This window comes from Lichenostomus cassidix, chromosome 24 (assembly GCF_008360975.1).
Source record: "Lichenostomus cassidix isolate B80296 chromosome 24, HeHo_3.0, whole genome shotgun sequence".
NCBI classification, from domain to species: Eukaryota; Metazoa; Chordata; class Aves; order Passeriformes; family Meliphagidae; genus Lichenostomus; species Lichenostomus cassidix.
This window is the reverse complement of record NC_139504.1, coordinates 1,010,121-1,026,959: the sequence shown is the minus strand read 5'-3', so window position 1 is coordinate 1,026,959 and position 16,839 is coordinate 1,010,121. Positions and strand designations below refer to the sequence as shown.

General features: G+C 47.9%; 2 long non-coding RNA genes across 8 annotated transcripts; one reads left to right on the top strand and one right to left on the bottom strand.

Moving 5' to 3' along the window:
* Positions 1 to 628: 628 nt before the first annotated feature.
* LOC146427427 (uncharacterized) lies at positions 629 to 5,095 on the bottom strand. Of its 6 annotated transcripts, none has more exons than XR_014856399.1 (5): positions 4,928 to 5,088; positions 4,650 to 4,784; positions 4,042 to 4,169; positions 1,661 to 1,743; positions 629 to 829 (listed from the first exon to the last, which is right to left on the bottom strand). It is a non-coding gene; the product is annotated as an uncharacterized LOC146427427 (long non-coding RNA). The 6 variants fall into 6 exon arrangements; XR_014856402.1 differs by lacking the exon at positions 629 to 829 and adding an exon at positions 1,130 to 1,552; XR_014856403.1 differs by lacking the exon at positions 629 to 829 and adding an exon at positions 1,130 to 1,347.
* Positions 5,096 to 8,890: 3,795 nt separating this feature from the next.
* LOC146427426 (uncharacterized) lies at positions 8,891 to 15,204 on the top strand. Of its 2 annotated transcripts, none has more exons than XR_014856417.1 (3): positions 8,891 to 9,069; positions 13,231 to 13,363; positions 15,045 to 15,204. It is a non-coding gene; the product is annotated as an uncharacterized LOC146427426 (long non-coding RNA). The 2 variants fall into 2 exon arrangements; XR_014856418.1 differs by having other exon boundaries at positions 15,042 to 15,204.
* The last annotated feature ends 1,635 nt before the right edge of the window (positions 15,205 to 16,839 follow it).

The window sequence follows — 16,839 nt, the reverse complement described above, 5'->3', positions numbered from 1 at the left end:
GGTGGAGGCTGCAAGCCCAGGCAGCTCTGGCTGCTGTGCCAAGCAAAGCACTGGGGGAATGGGACAAACACAGCAGAAAAAGCCCATCTTACAAATAAAGCCTTGAAGCTTCACTTGAAAATGAAGAAAAATTCATTTTCTGGTGCAACTGAATCATTAAAAGGGGGGTTTAAGAGTGCATCATAGTTTGGGTTGGAAGGGACCACTGCCCTCTCACCATCCTCAGCCTGTGGAACATCTGATTTCTCCAGGCAGGGATATTTTGAGCCCCAAAAATCCTAGAAGGAGGTGCAAGTGCAGTTTGGAGCCCCTAGCTTTGTCTGCCTCTGTCAGGAGTCCAATTGCAGGGACAGAGACTTGGTACTGACCCAGCTGGGGCTGCTCTCATCCCTGGGATCCTTCATCCATGACATTGCGGCTGTGCTGGGTGGAGGGAGCACAGATTTTATTATAATACGTGGGCAAGAGGGCCTAATCTCAAAAAAAAAAAAAAATCATTAGCAATATGTTAGTGAGGACAGATTTTCAGTCCTTGATGCCCTGACCGAAGCACCAAATGGGGCATCCAGGCCATACCTGGTCAGGGAATTTTAGGAATTTATTCAGGATAAGTTTTGCAAGCCATTAAAACATGAGAATTTTTTCAAAATATAGTTTTTTCCAGGATTAGCAGTAACCTAAAGAGCTGCTATCCTGCTCCATCCTTTCTGGCCCTGCTCCCTATGTCCCATATCTCTTTTGTGTTGGTCACCAGTGGCATTCCTTGACCCAAGGTCCAGCTGGTGCAGGTCACAAGTGTAAGGTCTGCTGAGACCCAGGGCTGAAATATCTAGAGACAAACAAATACAAGAGAGACCCAGATCATTCCAGCTCAGCTTTAAGTGGAAGAAACCTTTCCTACACTTCCCTTTTTTTTTTTTCCCCTGCAGAGATTGTTGATTTTTTCCAACACCTTGTGGTCCCAATAACTCAGAGCAGGTAGCAGGCGCTGGGATCGGGATTTGATTACTGATCTGATTTAGTCTGTCAAGCCAGGTGTCTCTCTGCAGAGATTGCAAGTGTTTCATGGACAATTTGCAATGAAAGAGAGAAGCTTAAGGGATGATTTATTCCATAACAATAGCAATGATAATAACAGAAGGGCTGGATGTGGGCAGCATCCAGCACATGGAGAGTCACTTCCACAGGCTCTGGAAGCTGCTGTTACACAAGTGATAGCGACAGATACCATTCAAACGGGAGGAATCTGAATTTCAGATTCCCCTGGCATATTCTCCTTGGTGTAAAGTAAGGATAAGGACACTGGATCTCTCATGTGATGATTGAAGTTGGTTGTTAGGGTGATTTCTGTTGGGAAATCAGAGTTGGATCCATGGCAACTCCTGCCAAGTCACTCAACTACCCCCTCCATGGTCCCTGTGGTGGGGAACACCCCCTCTCAGCTTGCAGGGATCCTGCAGGAGGCTGGAGGCTCCAGTGGCATGGGAATGGTGAGGAGACAGTAAATGGGTTGTGTATCAAAGCACAGGCATTCCCTGTATGTGTGTCCCTCCTGGGAATTGGCTGCAATCAGATGCTCAATTGTGGTGCCAAAAGGAATCTTGTCCTTTCAGCACCTGCACATTAACTGGGATTCTATTCCAGGGAGGATGCAGCTCACCTGAGAAGTCCTTAAGATGCCACAGTCAAGCTCTTCTCTGATGAAGTGCCAAGAAAAGCTCCTGAGAGGGTTCTTTGATGCCGCTGGAGAGGCAATGAATCAGCAAATGCAACTCATCCCATTCCCCATCCCATCCCATCCCATCCCATCCCATCCCATCCCATCCCATCCCATCCCATCCCATCCCATCCCATCCCATCCCACGGCTCTGTCAGTGCAGAGCAGCAGGAGCAGGGATGGAGGATACAGGAGTGGATCCAGGCTGCCTTGGGATTGGAAGTGGGGGACACAGACTGCCTTGGGAGCAGGGATGGTGGATCCAGGCTGCCTGGGTATCTCATCTCCAGGTCAGAGTTTGGAGTCACCGAGGCACCTTGGCAGTGCTGGGAGGTGGGGCAGGGACATTGCTGGCACCCTCTCTGGAGAGAGGTGTCCTCATTACCATCATCAGTAGGGCCAGAGTGACCTTATCAATGGTTGCTGAGGATCCTGAGTATCCTTGACAGCCCCATCTCCAAAATCCTCATTCCCAGGCATTGACACATCCTCATCTGAACACGTTCCAGCCCCAGATATTAACTTGGTCCAGCTTCATTACCCACTCCCTGGCAGATGAACATTTTTGTGTGCTTCCCAGCCAAATCACCTCCCTCCCCCTCCTTCTGCACTAATTAACACCATCCCCAGGTATTTACTCTGCGGATGGATCCATCTCCCTTCCCACTGTGGAACCTTTCCATCCCTGACAGCAGGAGCCCCAGCCATGTGCCCAGATTGATGTCACCACGCTCCAAACACTGTGTCCTCTTGTGGAGCAGCGGAGCACAAAATTCAGGCGATCAGTGCAGTGGAACGCGCTGTGTCGGGCATGGCTGGCCAATGTCACTGCTCTGGCAGTGAAGCCCACAAGAGTTCCTTGACCTTGGCCATTGCCTGCTGGTTTGCTCCTCCTTGGAGAGCTCTGCTCCCAGGGAAATTGGAAAAACCCTTTTGCCTAATGCTGGTGTGGTGGGGAGAGCATCTTCTCTCTTGCACAGATGCCGAGCCTGGGTTTGCAAACTCTCCTTGCCTCCAAAAGGAGCTTAAACATTTCGGCTCTCAATTGAAGGGCAGCCATCACCCAGCACAGCATCGAGGAGGTTTATGTCAACCCCAAACCATCCTGGCCCACTTCACTCCCTGTAGTCAAGGAGATTTTTCCTCTTTGGAAGAAAAGAGATGGCACTGGAGGGCCTGATTCTCATTTACACTTGAGCTGCTCGGAGCATAAAAGGGCTCTGGGAGCTGCGTCTGCAGCCTGGAGAGGCTGGAGTGGAAATGAGGATCCAGCCCTTGAGCTAATGAGATGCTCAGCACCTTCCAGAACAGGCAGGGAGTGAGAGCATCCCTGCTCCACAGCACTCCAGGTGCCAGCACCAGGGCCAGGGGACCCAACAGGACCCAGGTGAGACCCAAAGCAGCACAGAGTGCCCCATTCTGTGATTTAAGGAAGAATCACTCCCCACATGACTCCCCTGGTGAGCTGCCTATCCCACTGCAAACTCCCACAGCTCCAGGCAGGGATGAGTTTCACCCTGTGCTGACTCCCAGTGCCCCATTGCCACACCAGTGGCAGCCAGTTTGCATCAGCCCTTCAGCACTGCCCACACTGGGAGGGCTTTTTCATAGAATCATGGAATTGATTAGGCTGGAAAAGATCTCCAAGATCATCAAGTCCAACACTGAACCCTGCCCTGCCAAGGTCACCTCTAACCCATGTCCCCAAATGCCACATTTACATGTCATTTAAGTCCCTCTCCAATCAGTGTCTCCACGACTTGGGGAAGTCTGTTCAACAAATTTCTGATGAAATCCAAGGAATTATGCTGACAACAAAATGGCTTTGACCAACTGGAGAGGAAAGAAATCCCCCAGACCCTCCCTGCCTGAAGCATTTTGTTGAATGAACCCCTGGATTTGGGGGTGTGCATGCCCAAAACCACATGCCCACACATCCCAAAATGAAGATTTACGGAGATGTCCAAGTTTCTTGGCCCAGGCTCATCTTCCCACAGGTACATTGAGATGCCAAGGGCTGGGGATGTGTTTGAAGGAGTACACCCAGCCATGACCATAGGCGTTCATCAGGGCCATGAAGGCATTTGGGGGATGCACAGTTAATGGGAATGCACATAAAGAGATGAGGATGCTCCCAAATGGAGATGAATCCTATCTGTGCATATTTATACCTGTGATAGAAGCAACAACACATTGTCTTTATGTTACATAACTCCAGTAGAACATCCTCTGAATTCATCCCAATAATGAATTGGGAAAGCTCCAATTGAATTGAAACCAAGGCCCCTCACCCACAGTTCTATTTACAGAGGGTATATTCCCACCTCAGTCCCCTCCTTCCCATGACTGGAAGCTGTTTGGAGCTGCTGCAACCCCTCCTGGGCATCTGGAGAACCCCAGGTGGGTTTGTCACAGAGCTGCACTGCTCACCACCAGGTCACAGACAGATTTTCTGATGGGAGAATTGGGATTAAGGTGGGAATCCATGCAGGAAAATTGGGAATAAGGTGTGAATCAGGGAAAAGCTGCAGCCTTGAGTCAATACACTCTGAAGGAGGTTTTTTGATCAATTTGTGCATCTGCTGGAAATGATGTTTGAGGAGGACCAGAGCAGTGTGAATTCAGGATTATGTTAATGAGATGAATAATTTCAGGTTAAAAAAGAATTAAAGAGCAGCAAACCTTTGAAAAACGCTGAGCTGCTCATGCTGGTACCTCTGAAGTGCAAGGCTTTGTTTCACAAATGCCAAAACATTTTGCTGCGCTATTTTTGAAAGTTCTGAAAAGCTTTTTTCCCCCTTTTCCCTTTTTCCAAAAGGTGAACAAGAAGTGGAATTAATTGACAAAGCCAAGCCAAAAGGCTCCATTTCCCTGGCTGCAGGAGGAAATCGCCATGTGGGTGAGCCACGATGGATTTTGTCTCCCTGCTTACCCTGATGCTGATTTTCCCTTGCAGCATTCCCAGCTCCAAACCTGCCAGGCACAACTCCTGCTGCTCCAGCCACAGCCTCAGCTGCAAGTCCTTCAGCTGGTCCTTGTCTCCATATGAATAATATATTTTTTCTCGCTACATGGGGGAAAAAATAAGCAGTGGGAGATTTATTTTCCAAAAAGAAGCGCAGCCTCTTGTCTGTGTCTGAATAGTGAGTGCTGCATTAATGAAAGATTATGAAATAACCACAATCTGATTTTTCCGTGTAATTGTCCCACCTGTGTTTAAAGCTGTTGTTGGGATAAGGCATTGAGGGATTGTCAGAGGGAATAAATCTGCCCTGAGGAAGGGGAAAGCAGGGCTGAAGGGGTGCTTTTACCTCCCTGCTGCCTCATTCCCAGCCAACCCAAATTAAAACACAGCCCTTCGCTAATGACATCCTGGCTAATTCCACTCCAGAAGAGTAAATTAGAGCCAGAGACAAGCTCTGTGGCTGGGAGAGGTAATTATTGTGACATACCTTAACACCACTGTGATGCCCAGCTGGAGGAGGAGAGGACCCTTACACCCTTTTCCTGACACAAACTGACTTTGGGAGTTCTCTTGGAGATGCCAATGGCTTTCCCCTGCTCCAGTCCCAGTCTGAGCCTGTTACATCCTCCCACCTCTACTTTGCTCTTCTGTAGGGAGAACTTTTATTATTTCCATGTTTCATGCAATTTATTGCATTACAGCTTTAGCATTTTCCTAGGTTTTGCCCCTTTCCAGAGCTGAAACATCCCCCAATATCCAGCTGAGCTCCCCCAGCTCCAGGCAAGAAAACCCTGCCTTGTTTTCCCTAATGCAAGACAAAAAAAAAAATCCCCAAACCCAATAAAAGAATAAAAAACCCCAGACACGCTTCCTCCGAAGGAAATAAAACCACTTGCTGTATCTTTATATATCATAAAGGTGCCGGGAAGGGCACAAACACCATTTTTATTTTTTAGGTTTGCAATTCACATTTAACCTGGAGCCATCTGTTCTGTGAGCAGCTTGGCAGTTCCAGCGCTGAGATGTTCCTCTGCACGCGCAGCTCTCACTCCATTTTCCAGCTGCTGGAAGGCAGGTGGCTCCTGGCTGGTGCCTGATGAGCCCACAGAGCTCCTGGATGGGAATATTTCCACCCCTGCCAATGCCAGCAGCCCCAAAACGCCTCTGGGGGCAGCCAGCTGTGAGCTGCTGCCACTGCTCAGGACAGAGTCCCCAGATTTGGGGATTTATGGTTGTTTAAGGAGGATTGAGCCCCCCAAGGATCTCCCCTAAGCTCACAGCTCCTCCTGGAGGGAGTCTCCAGTGTCTAGGGAGTGCTGGGCTTGCAGTGCTGCTTTCATCTCCATGCAGTCTCTGGAGGACCTTCTCCACTATTTGCCTCAGGAAAGATATTTTTGGGACTGGTCTGTGTCCCTGGAGATCAGGTAGGAATTGGGCCCCAGGGCTGAAAGACCTGAATGAAGATTTTTTTCTCACATCTCCTTTCCCACACTGAGGCATTGAGACATCCAGAGATTTTATTCCAGGCAGCTTCTTAGAGAAGCCCCATTAGAAATGCCCCATAAGAAGACATCCCAGCCTTTCCCTCATCTCCATCACCTCTCAGGAGGTCGCTGGTCCTTCCTTGATCTTCACTGAAGCACAAAGCCACCACCAGGACTTAGTTCTGTTCCAGTATAAGGCTGCCCTTAATGGATCCCAAAATTTCTTGGCCATGGAGAGGGATAACACAAATTTCCCAAGGGCACTGGCCACGTCCATGACAGCTTTGCAGTGGCTTGGCCTGCAGAATTGTGGAATCATAGAATCATGGAGTTATAGAGTCATAGAGTCAGTATCAGAGTCATGGAATCATGGAATCATAGAGTCACAGAATCATGGAATCATGGAATCATGGAATCATGGACTCATAGAGTCATGGAATCATGGAATCAAGCAGTCATGGAGTAATAGAGTCATAGAGTCATGAATCATGAAATCACAATCAGTCATAGACTCATGGAATTATAGAGTCATGGAATCATGGAACCATAGAGTCATAGACGTCATAGAATCATGGAATCATAGTGTCATGGAATCATGGAGTCATAGAAGAATCAGAGAGTCATAGAATCATAGAGTCACAGAGTCATAGAGTCATGGAATCACAGAAATGATATTGTTATGGAGTCATAAAATTATAGAATCATAGAATGGTCAGGGTTGGAAACCATTAAAGCCTACCCCTGCCCTGGACAGGGACACCTTCCACTATCCCAGGGTGCTCATAGCTCCATCCAGCTTGGCCTTGAACACTTCCAGGGATGAAGCACCCACAACTTCGATGACACAACACCTGAAGGTGCACATGGAGAGAAGGAGGCCTAGCCATGTCCCCAAAAGCAGGACCAGGAGTGTCCCTGTCCCATAGAGCCCTGTGAGCTGCCTGCTTACATCATGGAAGTGCAGGAAGACCCAGGCCCTGCCATTTACAGGCATTGCTTGTTGTTAACCAATAACCAATGGATTTGGCAGCATCTGGGATTGGCTGGGCATGCAGGGAAGGGAAGGGCTGGGAGTTGCCCCCAGTGGTGGCTCTGCCTCTCCTGGTTCTGTGTTCAGGGCAGAGCCTGATATTTTATTTATCCAAAGGCAGGCAGTGCCAGAAGGACATGGAGCTGAAAGGGGGAGCCTGGGCGAGTTATTTTCATTTTAATGTCCATTAATGTCCATTAATGCAGCATCACTGTTAACCACTCACTTCTTCTCCTCCCTGCAAAAATCCCTGCCCATTCCTCCTGCTGCAGATGCAAACCCAGGCTTGGGATCAGCTCCAAGCAGTGAAAGTCTTTAGTGACCCTTAATTAAAGGGCATTTGGGGAGCAAGGGCTGATGAGAGGTGATGGCAGGAGTGGGTCCCTCTGTGGCTGGCTGTGACCTGACTAGGCACTGCTAGGTGGGGCAGGTTGGTACTGCTGGGATTAACACAGGGAGGGTTCCTCATCCTTGGGATACCCTTTAATTGGGGTGAGGGGCAAACTGGCAGAGAGCAGAGTTGGGGAGTTTTGGCTTTGGCTAGCAAGGAAAAACAGACTCCATATTCCAGCTCTGAGCAGTTCCTGGGCACCTGTCCAACCCCAAATCCCAACACTTGCATCCTGGACCAGAAGTTTTTGGACATGAAGCATCACTTTTGGTGGGATGGTTATTTTTTTATTTGAATGCAACATTAACTTTGACAAATATTCCCCAAGAACAGCTGGATGCTGATGGTTTCCTTTCTGCCCATGCAGCCATTACACAGAGCCATTTCTCCCCACACTGTGGGGATTTTTTCCTCCAGATGTGACATTCCATCTCAGTCTTTGATGACAGGAGAGTTTCTTTTTCTCCACCATTATTTTTTGTTCCTAATTCCTCAGTTTGCTCTCCTGCAGCACTCTTGGAAAAGCCCTTATGGAGACAAATATGTGCTGCCCACATATGGCTCCTACAGCACTCAGAAATGCTCTTTTTCTGTGGCTGCAGCAATAAATGCTATTGTATAGAAATGTGGTGTTATCCCATTGTTAGAGCCATGAGGGGAATATAAAGTGAGGCAAGAGCTGTGCTGCAGGTGGGGGGACATGGAGTGTGGGGTTTGGGGTGACTTGAGCCACTCCCTCTTTGGAATTCAGAGCACTTGGGAAGCAAATCTTCAGCATTCCCAGTCTCCCTCTATGGGGTTAATCTATATTATGGCAGGCAGAGAGTTTTCATTTTAGTAAAACAAACCCATCCATGCTCTGGATGTTCACCTCAAAGTCATTCCTTGGAGTGGGGTGACTTTGCACCTCTTCCCTCCTGTCCTCTTCCTTCATCCCAGTGTGCTGAAATGGATCCTGCCTGTTCCCACCCCTGCAGTGCCTGACACAGCTAAGCCTCTTTCAGCTCTTCAGGGTGTGCTCCTTGATGAAACCCAAATAAGGCCAGATGGACAGAACTGGATGTATCCCATCTTTTGTTCCCCATCCTATAGAGGGTACAAACCCCCGGAATTGTCCACCTGGTGGCTGGTGGAGTCTGGGCTCAGGGGCTTGGGGCAGCTCTGCCTGATGAACCCACTGTGCCTGCCAGGAGAGGGGAAAATGCCAGTGCCAGGAGGGACATACAGGAAGCAGGGGAGACGGAAGGGTCAGGAGTGAGATATGAGGGTCAGGCGTGGGATGCAAGAACCAGGAGGAAGATGGAAGGAGCAGGAGGGAGGTGCAAGGAGCAGGAGCACAGTACAAGTGTCAGGACTGAAATGCAAACAAAAGTGAGATGAAAGTGCCAATAAGGACATTCAAGGACCAGGAAGGAGGTATAAGCACCAAGACTGAGATGCAAGTGCCAGGACCAAGATGCAAGTGGGATTCCAGCACGAGAGGTAAGATAGAAGTTCCAGGAGTGCAAGGACTATGGGGAAATGATGCAGTACTAGGAGGGAGATGCAAACCCCAGGGTTTTGATGCCTGAACCAGGAGCAAGATGTAAGTCCCAGGAGTGAGGTGCAAAGAGGAATGGGGATATGGAAACAGAAATGGGAAGATGCAAACAGGAATGGAGAGATGCAAACAGTGAGGTTCAAGTCCAGGGGTGAAATAGCACCAGGAGGGAGATGGAAGCACCAAGAAAGATGCAAAACAGAAGAGGAGAGATGAAACAACTACCAGGGAGAGGATGGAAGTTCCAGAAGGAAGATGCCACCTGGCAGGAGATGTAAAGCTGGAAGTGCCAGGGGTGAGATGGAAGTGTCAGGAGGGAGATGGGAGCACGTGGAGCTTTCCACCTCCTCCTCAGGTCCAGATCACAGCTCAATCCTGCTGCCCTTTGGAAGGTTGTCCAGAAATCCGTGCTGGAGCAAAGGCCTGTTCCCAGCTCCAGAGGGGTGAGGTGACGCCTTCCCCATCCCACCACCTCCTCCCTGGGCTGGCAGAGAGGCTTTGGGGCTTCAGCCAGATCACGCGGCTGAGAGAGGGGGAAGTCTGGGCTCGGGGCAATCCTGCGAAGAGGCACAGAGATAAAAGCATCTCCTGCTTTCCTTCACAATTCACTGAAATCTGTGCATGTTGAGTGCTTTGATATGGGAACAGCAATATCAAACACATCCTGGATCGGCTGGAATATGGCCAGGGAAAGAAAGGAAAAAATAAAAAAAGAAAGTAGAGGTGAAAATCCCTGTGAAGAGAAAGCAAAGAGCAGCTGAGATTAATAAATTAAAAATACAGAAGTCACATTTGTCCTTCAGCGTCCTGGTCTGGACTGAGGGATGGGGAAAATTCTCTTTGTTTGTGCTCAGGGGGGTTAAAAGCTGCTGATTTACAGAGCCAAAGTGCAGCTCTGCATCCCTGTAACGACTCCCAAGGATCCAGCTGGGATGCAGAACATTGCTGGCTCTCTGGAGTCCTTCCCAAAGGTGAAACATCCACCTTGGAGGGCAGGAGCTGCAGAGGGAAGTGCCAGATCAATTCCACTGCATACCTGGCTTTGGGTTGTTAATAAAGAGAAGGGAAGGAATGGCATCAGATCAACGGCCGAGCAAAGCCCGACCTGACGATGCTAAAGAGATTATTGAAGCCTCAGGAATTCGGTTAGGGCTGGAATTGGCCAAATCAATCATTGCAAACCAGTTCTTCGATGATCTCTGCCCTCTTTTATTTGGTTTTGGAATCACTCACAGTGGCACCGGGATTTTTACAAACTCTTATGCAAAACCCTCAGCGTTAAGTGCAGGATTCGTCTCTTGTAATGAGACATTAAAAGTTCCCTTTCCAACCCAAACAAGACATTTCAGTTTCCTTTTTTGCACAGCGGGACCTTTCCTGGTTCTTTAACAAAAGCATGAACTGATATATTTTTATTGATTTTCTTGTTCCTGAAAAACAGATTTTCGATAAAAACCTCTTTTACTTGTAAGCCATAAAAAAAAAAAAAGGAAAAAAAGAAGAAAGAGAAAGCGGCCAAAACGCTGCAGGGGAAAATGTTATGAAATATCAAGAAAAACAACTTTCCATCATGTTTCTGATACTTTCCGAAATGTTTCTGTCTTGCTAAGAAGCAGGAAAGGCAGTTTGGGATCAAACCCATCCTATCTCTTTGTTATTCAGTGTTTCATTTGGATTTTGGAGCTGAACTCTGTCCTTTCCCTCCTGCTACATCCTCAGAGGGTTGAACCCTTTTGTTTCCAGCTGAAATGGGCTCCATCACAACATGGGGTTTTCTTTCCAAGACATCATGGAAAACATCCCACCAGGAGCATCCCAAGGCTGCTAGGAGCCACATGGCATCTACAGCTACAAATCTCAGAGAAAAAGCTTTTATTGCACATTTTTTGCTATGGTTTTGAAAAAGCCTTGGCCATTTGCCTTCTTTCAGGCAGGAGGAAGTTGCAACATTCCCAAAAACTCTGCTTTTTCCTCCCCTGGCTATGTTGGGTGTCTACAAACCTTGCTGTGCTTCCAGCCTTTTTGCTTTTCCCCTTCTGAAAATTTTAATTTCAATGAACCATCTCTTTCTTTGGGAGGGCACCAAACGGAAGGAAAAGTGGCTGATGGCAGTGAAATGCTCATCCTGTCCAAGCCACTGCTTCCAGCTGCATCCAGCCTCTCCTGCACAGGGACACAGAGCCTGCAGGTCTAATTAAGGAGAGTTTTCATATCTCTAGGTGGGAAATGGGAAAAAAGACTGTGCTAATCCACCTTTTTTTTCATGTTAAAGCGCGATATTGGGTGTTTCCATTTGGAATGGCTGAATTTTCTGGTTTCTCCATGGTGGAGGCTGCTGGGCTGGGCTGCTCCTCGCTTTGGGGGCCCTAGGGAGTAAAGGGAAAAGGAAAAACATCAAATATCTGTGTGGTCCTTGGCTCCCATGGTGAGGTGTTGCCTCTGCCATCCAGGAAATTCATCCAGGTTTTATTTTTCTTAAATAAAAATATATTTTCCATCTTCCAAGCATCCTTTCAGGTGATGGAGAGCTGGAGACTGAGCCAGAGCCAGTTGAGGACCAACCCAGTGGGTCAGGCAAACCCAGAGGTGAATTTGCTCTTGACTCCCTGTCTCCATCTCTGCTTTGGGACAACATTTCTATGTTTTCATTCAATATTTCTGTATTTTCAATATTTCTGTATTTTCAGCCTGGGAGCTGGGCTGAAACACCCATTAGTAGAAGGAAACAGACAGGAGGAAAAGCAGGATGGATTTTCCACCCCTCGGGTGAAAATAAACACATGGCGGTAGATATAAAAACTTAAAATGAAACTCAGATATGATCCTAAACACGGGGAAAATGCACGTTGGATGCTGCAGAGTGAAGCTTTGGGGTGTTTTCCCCCAAACCAACCCGTCTTTACGGAGGGGAAGAAGAGCTGGGCTCAGGGAAGCATCATTCAAAGCAAGAGCCCCGCAGTGCTCAGCCCAGCCCTGCCGGCTCCTCCTCGGGCTCTGAATAATCGGCAGCCTGCAAAGGAAACCTTCGGCAGGCGGTCACCCTCCAGCGAGCCCGGGATGGGGTCGCTGGGGCTGCACGGAGCTCTCTGAATTGAAGCAGTGGAGTGTGAAATAGGAATTACTGACAGCTCTTAAGTATATCAAGAGAACAGCCCTATTCCTTAATACAGAGCTGCTAATAGACATCTAAAGACCTATAAAGCAGACAATTCCTCTATATCATCCTAGTTAAATCAATGTACTTATATTACTCTCATCATTTTCCCTTTAACGTTTATTACATTTTGCCACTGTAATTTATTTTTTCATATCCATCAGCCGATTAAAGACTTTATTCTGAAGATACACACACAGCCTTGTGACCTACTTGAGGCTGACCGAGGCTGTTAAGTAAAAGCAATTTGGTGGAGGAGGTTGGAGGGGTTTTGCCCTCCCTCTCTCCCTGTTTTTTTGCCCTTGCACCAGGAGCACGGCAGATGGGAATGTTGGACTATCCCGACAGCAGCACAGCCGTGTGTCCTTGGGAAGCCTTGAGCAGCTTTAATTCTATTTAAAGAGTCCTTGTCGTGCCTGCAGACCTGGAATATCCCGAGCTCGTGGCTTTGCCTTCCCAAGCGAGGGGAGAAGGGCTGGGAGGCCATTTGAGCTCCCGAAATTGTTCCCCAGTTGATCCATCAGCTCTCCACCATGCCCAGGTTTGTGACAGGAGGAAGGAGCAGTTCTGGAGTGCCATCTATTGATGCTGCTCCTCGGAGGTGCAGGAGAGCTGGGCAGGATCCAACCTATTCCCTCCCAGACATTGCGTCCAGCCCAGTCCAGATTCCCTGGCTTTGGCCATGCCTGACCTGCTGTCTCTGAGCTGATCCCTGCTTTGGCCAAGCTCTTGCTTTTTATTCATTCCTCTGCCTGAATTATTTAAACATCCCCACTTAGACTTTTATATGTCCGGAGCCACTCCTCTCCCTCTATGTCCAAATAATTTCTCCCTCGGGATAGGAAGGAATAAAAATTATTTCTTTTACCATTTGGGCCGTGTGCACCCAGCACTCCCATTTTATTTGATTTATTGGCTTTTCTCCTTATTTTCTTTATTTTTTTTGCAGAGGGATCATTATTACAATGCCAATATCAGGAAAAGGTTTTCCCAGTTTTCACATGATGCCAATAAGGAGAAGAAAAGCAATGAGATGTGGAGAGCTTCAGGTCCTGCTGGTACCTGGTGGGGCGTTGGTGACAGTGAGGAAATAGAAGGAGAAAAAATCCTGAGTGAAACGATTGAAAATAAGATGGAAGGCCTGAAAACAGGAAGGAATGACTGAAAATAAAAAGGAATACCTGAGAATAGGAAGCACATCTCGCAAGGAAATAATCCCCACATGAGGCAAGAACTAGGAAACCCAAAGCTTTTACCTCTGGGGCTGTTGGATGTGGCTTTCCATGAGGAAACAGTGCAGTTGGGATGCAGCAAGGCCAGCTGCTGTGGGCTTTTAAATTGTATTTATTATTTATCATGGGCATTTATGGCTTTGTATTTATTGCTGTAAATAAAGGGGAGTTGATTTGACCTCTTGCCTCCACTTCACCCTCCAAAAACACAGGCAAGAGCAGCAGCACACCTGGGCCTTGCAGGATAAAGAGCATTCCTGGGCAAGAGAAGGTGGATTTTCTCCAAACCGCTGCATCAAGAAAGAAAGAAAGCCCAAATTTCTGGCACAAAATCACCCAGCGATGGGAGTGAGGGAATTTAACTCCCCCATTTCCATCCCGGGGGTTTAGGGCACCTTCTCCTTGCCAAAGCCACCTCCCACCATCGCAGCTTCCAGAATGGAATATTTCCCAGTTTTATTCTCCCAAATTGTTCTTCTGCCCCAGAGAGCTTCCCCCAGCAGCTCATGGTTGTTATCTCAATGAGACCCCGAGCTCCAATCCTTGGCATTTAGCAGGGAGGGAACGGCTGCTCCGAGGGTGCTTTGCTCCAGGAAATTATCTTTTTTCCCTAATTATTTCCATTTTGTTTGGCTCAGTGATGCTGGGATGCTCTTTGTGCCTCATCCAGAGGCCATCCAGGGAAATGGCTCTTTGAGCTCCACAAAAATGATGCCCTGGATGCCAATGGATGCAGCTCCACTTTATTTTTAAAGATATGATTATTTCCACACTCCCATGGTCATTGGAGAGCCCATGAGGATCAGGGACCTTCATGGAGGTTATAGATGGGAATGCTGCCCTGCTTTGCACCAAAACACTCCATTTTGACTGCAAAATGGGCAAAGTAAGCAAAGTTTTCCCTGTGGAGCATAATTGGGAGTTAGTTACCTTGGGAACGAGATTTATCTCTTCCCTCGTTCATACTTAATCCAGGGAGGGCACTTTTAATAACCAATTGATGGGAATTGCTGGGGATAAATTATGCATCCCAGCCCGGCAGTGAGTTATGGACTTCTCCCTCCTGCTCCAGCACATGAGGACCTGGCTCCGAGCTGCTCCCGTGCCCTTTGGAAGCAGAACATCCATTAAAGCTGGAATTTTTCCTTGCAGAAAGGGCCCTTTTGACTTTCCCAGCCCAAATCCCTGCCTCATTTGAAAGTAGCTGGGTCAGCGTTGGCTCCAAAGTGCAAACAGAGCCAGGAAAATGTGGAGAGGATGAGGAGGGGATGGAATATGATATTTATATTTAACATCTATAAAATATACATCATGCTCCTGCAATGAATACAGGGAGGGGTCCCACTGTCACTCCATAATCTCAGCAAAAAAACTTCCAACGTGGCTTGGAAATGACATTTTCTAAAATTCATCCCACTTAAAATATTAATCTCGCATGTTATTAATAACGTGGGGCAGAAATGTATATTTTAAGTGAAGGTTTTTATCATCTGGCTCTGGCTTTAATGCACGGTTTGTCCTTTTCCAGCAGACATTCATCCTCTGGACATCGCTGGGAGATGAAAACTTAAATCGGAGTCGCTCCTGAATTTTTCATCTGAGCCTGATTCTCTCTTTAATATCCTATTTTTATAAAATAATCATCGTCCAGCTCGCAGGGCTGGTAAAAACAAGCCTGATGTAGATGTGAAATGTGATCCAGTCTGTTCCCATCTTAATTTGCAGCTTGTTCCAGGTATCCATGTGCCACAGAGCCAGGGAAGTTTTCCTGGGTGTTCATCACCCTCCAGTGACTTGGAGGGAAACTCAGTCCTTGTTGGTGGCACCAGATTTGCATGAGATGGGACAAAATTACCCCAGTCTGAGGGTTTACATGAGTTTAGTTTGGGGGTCTGATTTTTTAGGTGTTTCCAGAATTATTCTCTGCTTCCAAACTCCCTTTTGCCAGCCTGTTTTTCCAGGGTTCGCTTCCTTCCCATGGTAGATACACTTTTTTAATCCCAACCAGACATGATTTTTGGGATGCTACTGAGTAGAGGAATACACCAGTTTGATGTTAATTCTTCAAGGAGATGCTTCTTTCCAGCATCCCTTGGATAAATCCAGGGCAGGACTGTGCAGCTGGGATCTCCCCAAGCTCTCCCCACTTTCCTGGGATGCTCAGAACCAATGGGACACTTCACAGCTGGAAATTCAGCTGGAGGATCTGGAGAGGGAAAGGTTAAACCAAGGAAATAAAAAATAACAGAGTGGCTTTTCCCTTGACTTCTCTACCTTGGCACAAGCCTATCCTGCAGTTCAGGAAGCATCTCCCATCTCCCCAAAATCCCGAGGGATGCTGCCAGCCTAGGCTGACATCACTTTTCCTCTCCCTCTTCCACTGAGCTCCCAAAGTCTCCCCCTCTGCCCCACACTCCACTGATTCCGGAGATCCCACACCCCGCTGAACTCGCTCCTGTGGATCCATCTGGGAGCACAGGGTGGGATCCTGCCATGCCAAGGAAACAACAATTTTTAATTAAATTCCAGCATCAGGGCTTTATCGCTGGCATCAGGCAGGCAGCGGCTGGCGCTGGAGGGCAAACAGCAACTCTGCCAAGGAAATCTTGATGGGATATGGGATGCTGGTGGGAAAATGCTTTCCCTGTACATCCCTGTGCCTCCTTCCCTCTGTCCCCACTGCCACACAGACAAGGGAAAGGGAATATTCACAGCAGGGAGAGTGGCAGCAGGAGCTGGCGCTGCCCCAGCGTGAGGAGCACCAGCTTTAATTAACTCCCAGCAAAATTGGCAGGGCCTTATCTGGAGCCTCCACCAGCACATTGCAGCCCCGGTCCTGCCCCAGCAGGAAAACTGGGGAAGGGAAAGGAAGGGAAGGGAGCAGGAGCTGGTGGTGGCATTGGGGACACAACTTGTCCCAGCTGGGCTCGCACCACTCAGTGCTCCACGCTCCAAAGCAGGAAGGCTCAGCTTTTATTTCCCCCTCCTTTAAAAAATATAAGAAAAGAAATCGCATCCAAGGCTGTTTCTTTTTTCTTTTTTCCCCTTCTCTTTTTTTTTCTTTTTTCCAGCTGCCCCAATTATCCCATTTGTTCAAAGCAAAATCTTGCAATTCGAGGCAGTTTATTTATTCTGCCCAAGCCGTGTTTACAGCGGCGCATCGGAGCACTGGGGGTGAGTTAAGCAGTGCTGGGGGTTGGGGAGGGGAAAAGGGGGAGGGAGAGCATCTTTTTGGGAAAAAAAAAATTAAAAGGAGGAAATTAGAAAGAGCCATTTTAAAGAGGCAGACATCAAAGGCATCATTTATATTTCAAATCGTGGGGAAA